Source organism: Myotis daubentonii, chromosome 4 (genome assembly GCF_963259705.1).
Source record: "Myotis daubentonii chromosome 4, mMyoDau2.1, whole genome shotgun sequence".
Classification (NCBI taxonomy): Eukaryota; Metazoa; Chordata; class Mammalia; order Chiroptera; family Vespertilionidae; genus Myotis; species Myotis daubentonii.
In genome coordinates, this window is record NC_081843.1 from 2,589,372 (window position 1) to 2,600,979 (window position 11,608).

The 11,608-nt window shown below is 46.1% G+C and overlaps 1 pseudogene; it reads left to right on the plus strand.

Annotated features, from left to right (window-relative positions):
- Positions 1-6,456: 6,456 nt before the first annotated feature.
- LOC132233877 (adiponectin receptor protein 1-like) lies at positions 6,457-7,557 on the plus strand (annotated as a pseudogene).
- Positions 7,558-11,608: the final 4,051 nt, after the last annotated feature.

The following is an 11,608-nucleotide window of genomic DNA, read 5'->3' on the forward strand; positions in this document are numbered from 1 at the left end:
TTCATGAGGCAAATTAGATTATTGAGCAAGTTTTATAATCTGATTTAGTGAACTTTACTTTTTACTTTCAAGCAGCTCTGGAAAACCACATTTGAGCCTTGCAAAACAGGTTCTGGCCTACCTGGTCTTTTCAGATGTAAATTGACCACATTCTTTAAGATTTTGCTACAGGCGGGAGGCGACTTTCCCCTTCCTCCATTAAGAAAAGCTTTCTTAACAAAGGACCAGTTTTTGGTGTTTTTTTTTTTTTTTTTTTTTTTTTTTTTTTTTTTTTTTTTTTTTTTTTTTACCTTGGAACAACCTTTAAAAACTGTTCTTTATTATGGAAGTGCCAATCCTGCTGTTAAAATCTAGCCAGCATCTTTTATCCTTTGGGTAAAATTTGCCATCTTTCCTAGGAAATAATCAGCCTTGGGGTTTTATTTTGTACATTTGCAAAGAGATTCCAGCTCAAAACTCTATCTAATCTGAAATCGGACAATGCGCGCATTAGTTTTGAGCTACTTTTCTCTTTACACTTGCACAGAAGTCCCAGACGCATTTTTAAATTTTGTAAAACTTTGCAATTACAAGAAGGACTTTAAATTATTTACTACTACCACCAAGATCTGCACTAGCAGCGGCTCCACCCGGGCCCATGCCCTAGGCTTCAAGGCTTACCGCAGCGGTCCTGGAAAACCACACCTGGGGCTGGCAAGCAGGTTTGGCCCAGTCCTTGACTTTAACTTAAAGAGGTAGTTTGAGTCTATTCCATAATGTCCGTCCAGTGAGTCCACAGAAGAAAACAGAAAAACACAGACACAGACAAACAGAGGGCCCCAAAGAACAGCCTTCCAACTCCATGGAAGCAACTAGACGGTGGCCTTACGCCAAACCAGCGGGAGCAAACTGCCTCGTCTCAAATACATGAGGGGAATACACATCCCTCGTGAAGGGAATACGCATCCCTCCTGGGGAGCAGAACATCTTCCGACTCTCCCTGCCCATGGTCTTTCAGCAGTGCGTCCACCTAGACCGCTTCGGGCACTACAGAATTTCAGAAGTGAGCTCACACAGGACAGAACATATAACACACAGAACAGAATACACAACACACAGACACCTACCGCACCAGTCAGACTCTCCGGATTGAGGATCCCTCGAGGGTCTTGGGGATCCCAGACGAGCCCCCAAATGTTATGCCCAGATTTCAAGATCCCCAAAAGCCCACTAGGGAGCCAGCCGAGTCTGATGCAAAAGCAAAGAGTCTTTATTCGAGCTAGCTTGGCTCCCCAACCACACTCACCGACGCAACAGCAAGCCAAGTGGCAGAGAGAGAGAACTCTGTGTGGAGAGAGGTTTTATAGGGGGGTTGGAGTAAGGGGAGGAGAAAGGACTGTGGGCCCTGCTGATTGGCCAGGCGCAAGTCTGTGTCTTGTTACATAGGATGTGGTCATATCTATGGCGTGCACTTCCCTTGATTGTCATTGGTTAGTTTAAAGAAGTCCTGGGTGTGGCTAGCAGAGGCTTAGGCTTCCGGGAAGAAGCTCCTTGCTGAGCACATGGCTGCCCCAAAATGGAGGATCCAGGGTAAGATGGAGGGCATAGCCCTTACCCTGGGGCAAGATGGAGGGTGTAGCCCTTACCCTGGGGCAAGATGGAAGGCATAGCCCTCGCTCTTTCAGCCCCTAACTGCCCTTCCCTGCTAGCCTGATCGAGCCCCCAACTGCCTCTGCCTGCTTGATCGCCCCTAACTGCCCTCCCGTGCTGGCTTGATCTTGCTCCCAACTGCCCTCCCCTGCTGGCCAATTTGGTTCTGATTGGTCAGTTTCTATGCCAATCAGCATGAAAAACTCCACCTCCTAGGCAGCCACTGGCCTCTCACAGTTGATCCAGATTTGGTTCTGATTAGTCAGTTTCTATGCCAGTCAGCATCAAAAGCTCCACCTCCTAGGCAGCCATTAGCTCCATACATTCACCCAGATTTGGTTCTGATTGGTCAGTTTCTATGCCAGTCAGTCTCTCTGGGCCTATCAATGGGGCCTAATCAGATAGGCGGGGCTGATCAGCAGTCCCAGTGGAGGCCTGGAGAGAAATGGTGGGAGGCACAGCTCTTGGCCAGGCTGGGAGAGAAAGAGAGGCAAGTTCTGATCAATGGTTGCCACAGAGGCTACGGATCAGACCCTGCCTCTCTCTCTGCAGGCCTCTCTCCGGGCCTGATCCACAGCCCCCTGGCAGTCAGTGCTGTGTCAGAGCACCCACAGCACCCCAGTCAATGCTGGGTTGCCAAGGTAACCCAGCATTGACTTCTGATCTGGTGGAGCCTTTGGTGGTAATGACCCTGGATCTTTATTTTATAGATACTTCTTGGCCATAAAAAAAAGAGAAAATCTTATCTTTTGAGACAGCATGGATGGATGGACCTGGAGAGTATTATGCTAAGTGAAATAAACCAATCAGGGAAAGACAAATACCATATGATTTCACTTACATGTATAATCTAGTGAACAAAATATAAACAGACTCATAGATATGAAACAGACTGACAGCTGTCAGATGGGAGGGGTGTTGTGTGGGGCTGGATGAAAAAGGTGAAGGGATTCACCAAAAAGAAAAAAAAATGCATCAACACAGAGAACAGTACAGTGATTACAAGAGGGAAAGGGGTGGGGGTGGTAGGAGAGGGTGGAAGGGAAGGAAACTTGACTTTGGATACATGCACAGATGATGTGTTATAGAAATGTACATATGAAATCCAATAAATTAAATATAATTTTTAAAAAGTGTGTAATAGTGAATAAGTGAATTAACTGGAGAACATTTCCATTGAAGACACTTGTGGAGGGATGACTGAGATGATACCATTCAGAGTGTCCCACAGACAACGTAAGCCTTTCCAATGCTGGGACACAGCCCTGACAGTGTGAAGTGCGGATCAACACTCCAGGATGGATCTGTAGGACAGAGGGGCTGTTTGCCATCAAATAAATAAATGAGTTTGATCTTTGTGATGGGAAAATGTAATTTGACCACTTGTAGGTTTACAGAATTATAATGGTCCTTGGAGTGTTTTGAAGGAACATTTCATATACCTTGTGATCCATATTCTTCCATCCTGTCTTTCTCACAAGTCTCAGATTTTCTGTAAAGATTTTTATTATTATGAACAGATTGTATTTTCATACTCTCTTCTAGTTTTTCTTTTTCCTGCTTCTCTTTTTCTTCTCCTAATCCCCTTGAACTCAAATCTGATCCTTGTCTAAGTGTTCTAACAGAACCCTCACTGCTCCTCATGTCTCTTTCCTGTAGTAAATAATTATTCCTGAAGAGAGGAATCTGTGATTGTGGAGAGGCCTCTGGGAGAGCAGTCAGCTCTTGGCTTTGCTGAAGTGCTTGTAACACTATTCAAAAGTCAAAACCTCTGGGCCTCACTTTTCTCTTCCCTAATATAAATAAATTATACTATATAATTCCTAAGATGCTTGAATTTCTAACATTATACAATTCTAAAAATTTGAGAGTTATTCAGGATGGAGGACTGCTCACATGTAGGAAAAATGCTCTTCATATAGGCAAAACCCATAACGAAAATGACTATTGTTTAAGTAACAAGACTTTCAAAATGCATAATTTTTGTGACTCTTAATACCTACTTATCCCTGGTTCTAAGATTACAGTACACTTTTTATACAGGGCATAGATTTAAATTAGGTACGATGGTGATCTGCTGACCATTTGAATGTGAAAGGAGATCAAATGAACAATCTGAGTTGCTAATGATTGTAGGTTTACTAACTGTAGAATATGCTTCTGGAATTACAGGGCCTTTATAAGAGAATATAGAGTTACAAGAGGCCTGGTGCATGAATTCGCGCACTGATGCGGTTCATCGGCCTGGCCTGCACCCTCTTACAATCCGGGATCCCTTGGGGCAGTGGTTCTCAACCTTCCTAATGCCGTGACCCTTTAATACAGTTCTTCATGTTGTGGTGACCCCCAACCATAAAATTATTTTCGTTGCTACTTCATAACTGTAATTTTGCTACTGTTATGAATCGTAATGTAAATATCTGATATGCAGGATATATTTTCATTGTTACAAATTGAACATAATTAAAGCATAGTGATTAATCACAAAAACAATATGTAATTATATATTCAATATGTGTTTTCCGTTGGTCTAGGTGACCCCTGTGAAAGGGTCGTTCAACCCCCAAAGGGTTGTGACCCACAGGTTGAGAACTGCTGCCTTGGGGGATGTCAGAGAGCCGGTTTCGGCCCAATATTCATGGGCCAGGCCGAGGGACCCCACTGGTGCATGGGCACCTGGCCTCTAGTATGCATAAGAGATCTTTGGTAAATCTCTTCCTGCACTCTCCTGCTCCTCCCTTCCCTCTGAGATTCATCAGTCTGTTCCATGTTTCCATGCCTGCGGTTTCTGCACCTGCATTGAGCATCTGCCCCCTGGTGATCAGTGCGCGTCATAGCTACTAGCTGGTTGTCCAGTTGTAATGGTCATTTAGGCTTTTAGATATATAGGCTAGAGGCCCGGTGTATGAAATTTATGCGGGGGGGGGGGTCCCCTCAACCCAACCTCACCTTCTCTAATTCTGGGACATCCATCTCACAATCTGGGACTGCTGGCTCCTAATTGCTCACCTGCCTGCCTTCCTGATCGCCCCTAACTGGCCCCCCTGCCAGCCTGGTCGCCCCCAACTGCCCCACCCCCCCGCCAACCTGGTCACACCCAACAGCTCCCTCTGCAGGCCTGGTCACCCCTCACTGCCTCTCCTGCTGGCCTGGTCTCCCCCAACTGCCCCCCCTGCTGGCCTGGTCACCCCTCACTGCCCCCCCTGCCAGCCTGGTCTCCCCCAACTGCCCCCCCTGCTGGCCTGGTCGCCCCTCACTGCCTCCCATCCCGGCCTGGTTGCCCCACGCAGCCTGCTGCTCAGTCATTTGGTCATCCCTCACTAACCCTCCTGCTGGCCTGGTCGCCCCACGCAGCCTGCTGTTCAGCTGCTCCCAGAAATCAGGATTTTTAAAAGATTCCCAGGTTGATTCTAATGTGCAGCCAAGGTTGAGAACCACTGTGGTAGATCAACAAGATCCTGAAACTGGGCCTCCATCCTATACCCACGTAGTCAGCCTTAGGACTATTAAAAACAGTGTGTGGATCTCTGTATTCTGAGAATTTTCACACACACACAAAAGCAGTAAAAACAAAATGACCTTCTATCTCATTATATTCGTCAATTATTAAAAGTTTGCTACTCTTGTTTCATCTAATTCTTTTTTTTCTTGGAGTATTTAAACTAGATCCCAGCCATACGTTTTACCCATACTTCAGTGAAATCCTTAAATTTTTAATGTTAAATAAAAATTTGAGACAAAAATTTAAGTTTATTTTTGTTTTGCGTCTGAAATTAACACCCTAATTAGCTTTGTTCCATGTTGATACATTTATTTTTCCTAGATTCATTTGACACCAAAACTCGATTTTGCTTGTCATAGCCAGCAGTTATTATATTGGTTCTGTATAAACTCAGAATAACAGCTGCACAACGTAGATGTCTATTTATAAGCTATGTAAAAACTTTGCTTTCGTTGACTATTTCTATTTCTTGGTATTCAGATCGTTAATGTAAGGTTTTTACTTTAGGCATAAATCATCACTTTCTAAGACAAACCCTATGGGTTTGCACATAGGAAGGCAGTTGATATTTGGGGTATAGTTTTGTAAACAGGACCTGGGTCATTGGGGTAGACCTGGCAAGATGAGTTGGATTTTATCAGTCCCATGTGTGTTTCTGCTCTGAAATGATGACTAGTTTTATGCATGTTACTTAAAGAAAAGGGGATGCCAAAACCGGTTTGGCTCAGTGAATAGAGCGTCGGTCTGCGGACTGAAAGGTCCCAGGTTCGATTCCGGTCAAGGCATGTACCTTGGTTGCAGGTATATCCCCAGTAGGAGATGTGCAGGAGGCAGCCGATCGATGTTTCTCTCTCATCGATGTTTCTAACTCTCTATCTCTCTCCCTTCCTCTCTGTAAAAAGTCAATAAAATATATTAAAAAAAAAGAAAGAAAAGGGGACCTTTTGACAGTTTCCTGTGCTCAAACCCAACATGCTCTCTGTATAAGTCCATGATGGAACCAGAGGGAATGGGGACGAAAATAAGCACAGGCCAGGCTGGTGCTCAGAAACTCTATAAGCACAGGCCAGGCTGGTGCTCAGAAACTCTAGCCTCACTGTAAGTGGCTTCTGCCAGTGCAGGAACAAAGCCTGGGAGCGCACGAAGACCCTGGCCAGTGGGCAATGGATCACCTGTTGGGCTTTGGACTGTGGTGTGGGGCCCTGGCCTCCAGCTAAGCCTGCTACCAGGTGTGTCTACCCTCAGAGGGAGAGCTCTGCCTCCTGGGACCGAGACACCCAGCCTGTCCCCATGCCAAAGCTGCAGGGAATTGAGGGACCAGTAAGATGTCTACTCACAAAGGGCTGGTGGTGGCACAGTGCAATGGGGCTCCTGCCAGTATCAGGGAAACTGACATGGTGGAGCTGATTAAACTGTAGCCCCTGATAGAGGAGAACTGCAAATGGGGAATCACCAACCCACATAAAGCTAAGGAAGAGCAAGCATGCCTAGGAGGAGGAAGTGCGGTCCTCACCTTCTGCTGCACACACCCCATGCTCTGGAGAAGATGGAGTTCATGTGTAAGGTCTGGGAGGGACGCTGGTGGGTCATCCAGTACCATGTGCTCCCTAACTGGTGAAGGACTGCGATTCGCTGCCTCAGAGCCACATGCCACCTATCCCTCTTCCAGGCTTGCTCTAGGAGCATCTCCTGCATCGATACAGAAAGCAGCTATAACTGGGCCCATCTGCTTGGTTTTGTGCTGTTTTCTTTCTGGGACTTGACCATGCTCACACCAAACACGTACTCCGTGGCTCCTGCAGGAGAAGGTGGTTTTGGAATGTTTTTGGGGCAGTGCTCCGCCTCAGCTCTGCTTGGCTCTCCCTCACCATCTACTGCCATTCAGAGAGAGTCCCTCAGTCTCCATCCCGGATTATGGGGAGCTGTGTCCCCTGACTCTGTCACTCCTTCTACTGCTCACACAGCCACGGCTCACCTCCTTTCCAATGTCTATGTCCTGGGCATTTCTACCATCATCGTGCCACAGGGGGACCGGTCAGTCCAAACCACTGGCAGACAAGTGCAGAAGTGTTCCTGGGCCTTGGCTTGAGTGGCCTTGTGCCCAGCATGCACTTTACTATCACCAGGGGGGTTGTCAAGGCCATCATGTGGCCAGATGGCCTGTTCTTCATGGCTGGGATGTGCATCACCAGAGCTTGCCTCTATGCTGCTTGAATTTGTGAGTGCTTCTCCCCTGAGAAGTTTGACACATGGTTCCATTCACATCAGATTTTTCATGTCCTGTGTGGGCAGCAGCCTTTGCTCACTTCTATAGAGTCTACAACCTTCAGGAATTCTGCTATGGCCTCTCAGGGGCTGTACTGATGGCTCCTTTCTCTGAGCCTCCCACAGAGTGTGGAAGGGAAACTTCGCAAGTGCTTTCATAAACAACTTCTCTGCTGAAGTGAGAGGAAGCATCTGAGTGGTCTGTTTCTAGAAGAACCTCTTAGAGAATCCAGTGCCCGCCAGGCACCTTCCCATCTGAGCACCTGTGAATAAACTGTCTGTGTTCCTCACTCAGGAAGAGGGTGGGGCCCTTGGCCATGCCCCTCCTCAGAGCCCCATGTTATCAGGGCCACTCTTTCTTCTTGGCACAGAGCATTATGCAGCTCATGTTGAGATTTTACAACTCCAAAAACTATTTATGATGGGACAAAATGATGGACCTGGACTCTGAAAATTACATTTCTGGAAGAAAATGTCTCTCCCTGTTGACAGAAGGAATGTCCTGGCCACACGTATTGATTTTGCATGAAATCAATGACCAACCAGAGAGGGATGCTGCAGCATGACAGACCATCTCTGGACATCTGTGAAGGACAGTGGGTAACAAAGCTTTCACAATGGCCAGAGGTTGGGGCGATTAACCTCCTCATTCACTTTGTTTGGATGACAAGTGACCAGATATGCAAAGAGTTATTGACTCATGGCTCTGGCCATAGTTTTGCAATAATAGTCAGGGACAGAAAAGAAACATCAGTGGGTGACCCTTCACGGTAACATGTGGGCAGAATGTTCTTGGACAGTTCTCACTCAGTGGGCAAAAATATTCCAAGGTATTTGTGTCTCAGATGCTGTTGAGGATTTCATTTTTCGAAAGGGTAAAGTGGCACACTCTACATTTTCCCTCATGAATGGAATGCAAGACCATAAACAAAAGAAACAAACACAAACAAAACCTCCTTCATTCTGTTGAAATAATGGTGGTTACAAGAAGGGAAAAACCAAGAGGGAGTACAAGGCAGGTAAAGGGGGTCAAATATAAGAGGACAGATGACACTAGACGTTGGCTGTTGACATAATAGAATATGCAACGTCGTACTACAAAGTCATACAAGAGAAATTTATATAATGTTATTAACCGTGTTACCACTCAAAATTAAACAATGAAATAATTTTTAAAAGAAACTGTTAGTCCCACTCTTGTTCAAGAAAAGAAGGGGCATTTTTCTGTTTTTGAATAATATAAACATTTTTTTGTTTCCTACCATTTGTTCAACAAGGACCTGGTGAATCATCTATGGAGACTGGGCAGTAGAAAGTGTGCTGTATTGCCCTAGCCGGTTTGGCTCAGTGGACAGAGCGTCAGCCTGTGAACTGAAAGGTCCTGGGTTCAATTCCGGTCAAGGGCACATACCTGTGTTGTGGGCTCGATCCCCAGTAGGGGGCATGCAGGAGGCAGCCAATCAATGATTCTCTCTCATCATTGATGTTTCTATCTATCGCTCCCTCTTCCTTCCTGTCTGAAATCAATAAAAATATATTTTTAAAAAGTGTGCTGTATTGCAATGGCCATCAGATAGTTAGTGAGAAATATTGTCTAGGAAAAGAAAAATAAATCAATGTTTAAGAGTTACAAATCCAAGTTTTTGCCCCATACTCCCACCAAGAAGGGCAATTTCTAAATACTAGGCTGCTGCATTAGTAGATGGAGGAATGAGGATTGTTGTGGGAACCCAGTGGGTTTCCTGGGTCTAATTTCCATGTCTGTGGTGATGACAGAGACAATCTGGAAAATCTGAGTGGTCCCAAGCACCACACATAGATATGCTGTTTATCATCACTTGAGATAGCCTACTTAATTCATATCCAAGATGCCAGATTAAACTTGAATCATTTAATTTTTCTCAATGGTTCCAAACCAGTTGTGAAACAAATTGTAAATGTTCAAGGTGGAGTTGTGATCGATATTGAAGGAACTAGAATACTTAAGGATTTGTCATGGACTGGAAAAGTGTGCAGGAGGAAACTCACCTATACTTATAATAGGGTAATAGGCAAATTGGATATTTTGCATGGCACAGTGCAATGGGGCTCCTGCCAGTATCGTAATGTATACGTGAGCCAGGCAGAATTATGTTGTCACATAATGACTGATCAGCAGGCTGCACGGGAAGCAGGCACAGGTGGGCAGGGACTTGCAGCACTGGGGAAGGGGGCAGGTACTTGTGCCAGCCCGGGACATGAGGCTGTCTCCCAGCCCAGTGTCCGGCCGGGGACGTGAGGCTGCCTCATTGGCTCCTTATGTGAAAGGTGAGCTCGGATCCTCATTCTTATTTAGTGTAGTGGAGCATGGGAATTGGTTTATAGGATCCAGTCCAACTTGGGGAAATGTTACTACAGTCTGAGAGTAGATGTAAAATGGGGATCATATTTATTCGCTCACAGGCTTGCTGCAGAACAGACAGGGTCACCATCCTCACAGAATTCAGGATGCCCCATGTGCAAACCTAGAATGAAAAGTCATCAAACCCCACATGGCCAAGAACTAGAAACTGCCCTTTGAAAGGAGCACATGCAACAGAACTGTGAGTCTTGGGAGGGCAAAAAGGAAAGCTGTCCTTGAAGTTATTTTAAGAGTTTAAGGTGCAAAACACCTGAAACTGGCATCAGAAAGTAGTGACATAACACCGAGGCCATGCAGTCATGTGGCAACACTGAGACCGTGGGACCCTTCGGACGAGCGGTTTCTGATGCTGTGGGAACCCCCTGCCTCCACCCCAGACTCTGGGTACTGGTTACAGACGACCATGTGCACCGGGATGAGGGCTCTGGGCCTACAGTGGCAGGGTTAGGGGACAGAGGACCTCCTCCCAAAAAGTCTCCCACAGCCCGCGCAGCATCAGGCTGTGTGCTGCGTGCCCACTGATGGCATCACCAGGTAATGTCACCTAGAGGGGCTGCTCAGGCAGTTTCCCTGAAGAGGGGTGCACGCCCAGCTCAGAGGTGAGGAGGTACAGGCTTGGAGGCCACACAACTCCCCATAGCCCCTGCAGTGTGGCTGGAGCTGAAGCTGCAGGTCCGTCTGGCTGTTGGGCCTGGACAGTGTGGTGGTCCCAGTGCTGGCAGTGAGTGCTGGGTGCCTGAATCCAGGGAGCTGCATGGGCCTTGCCAGCTAGACCACTCCCCTCCTGCATCCCTCACCAAATCCAGGTCTGACCCTCATCCTTCTCACCAGACCCCAGGGGCCCAACCTCCCAAATGGTGAAATTTGATTGTGTGCCCTCACCCTAACATTTCAGTTTCACAGAACCTAACACCTCCCTTAAACCCCTCACCTCCTATCTAACCTTTAACAGGAGGCACTGCCAACCACATATGGTCTAGCACCACTCTCTCCCCTCTATCCCCCCACCTTCCTCCATGGAAGCTGCTATTGCTTCCTGTGAACTCAAATGAAACAGGATTAATCAAAGAAGAATATGTCTGAGCAAAGACCTTGAATTAAGAAGAAATAAAGTAACTAATATACCTGAGAAAAGTTAACTTCAAAGGTAATCAAGTAATTGCAAAGGAAAGATACCTGGAACATTTAAAAAATCACAATATTCAGTACTGGAGAGGGTGTGATGAAATAGACACCTGATAGCACTGCTCTGGAGAATAGGGGACAGCATTTCTGGAGACAGTTTGACAGGATGTAACAAATATTCAGGCTCCTGGGCTGGATGATTACATTTCCAGGAATTTATCACACATAATAATCAAAAAGTTGGGCCAGATATCATCATCATAATAAAAGGCTAATATGCAAATGGTCATCACGCTGTGACACCATAATGACCAAACAGCAGGAGGCTGTGTGTGAGGCCGGCATGGGTGGGTGGGGATTTGCAGCATGGATGGGCGGGGACTTGTGCTGGCCAGGGATGTGAGGCTGTCTCCCTGCCCAGCGCCAGGCCAGGCGACATGAATAGCAATATTAAAATAATTCCTCTAACTAATTCCCTTTTAATGTGCACGAATTTTGTGCACTGGGCCACTAGTAAGAGTAATAACAGCACTTACCTATATTGTGGCTGCTGCCAACTTGATTACACTCAAATCCCAGATGGACCCTAAAGGTGTCAGTGTGTGACCCATGAGGAAGTATGTTACTTTTCTGAAGAACAATAAAAGTTCTGTATTTTATTTTAGTTATACTTAATTTTTATTTTA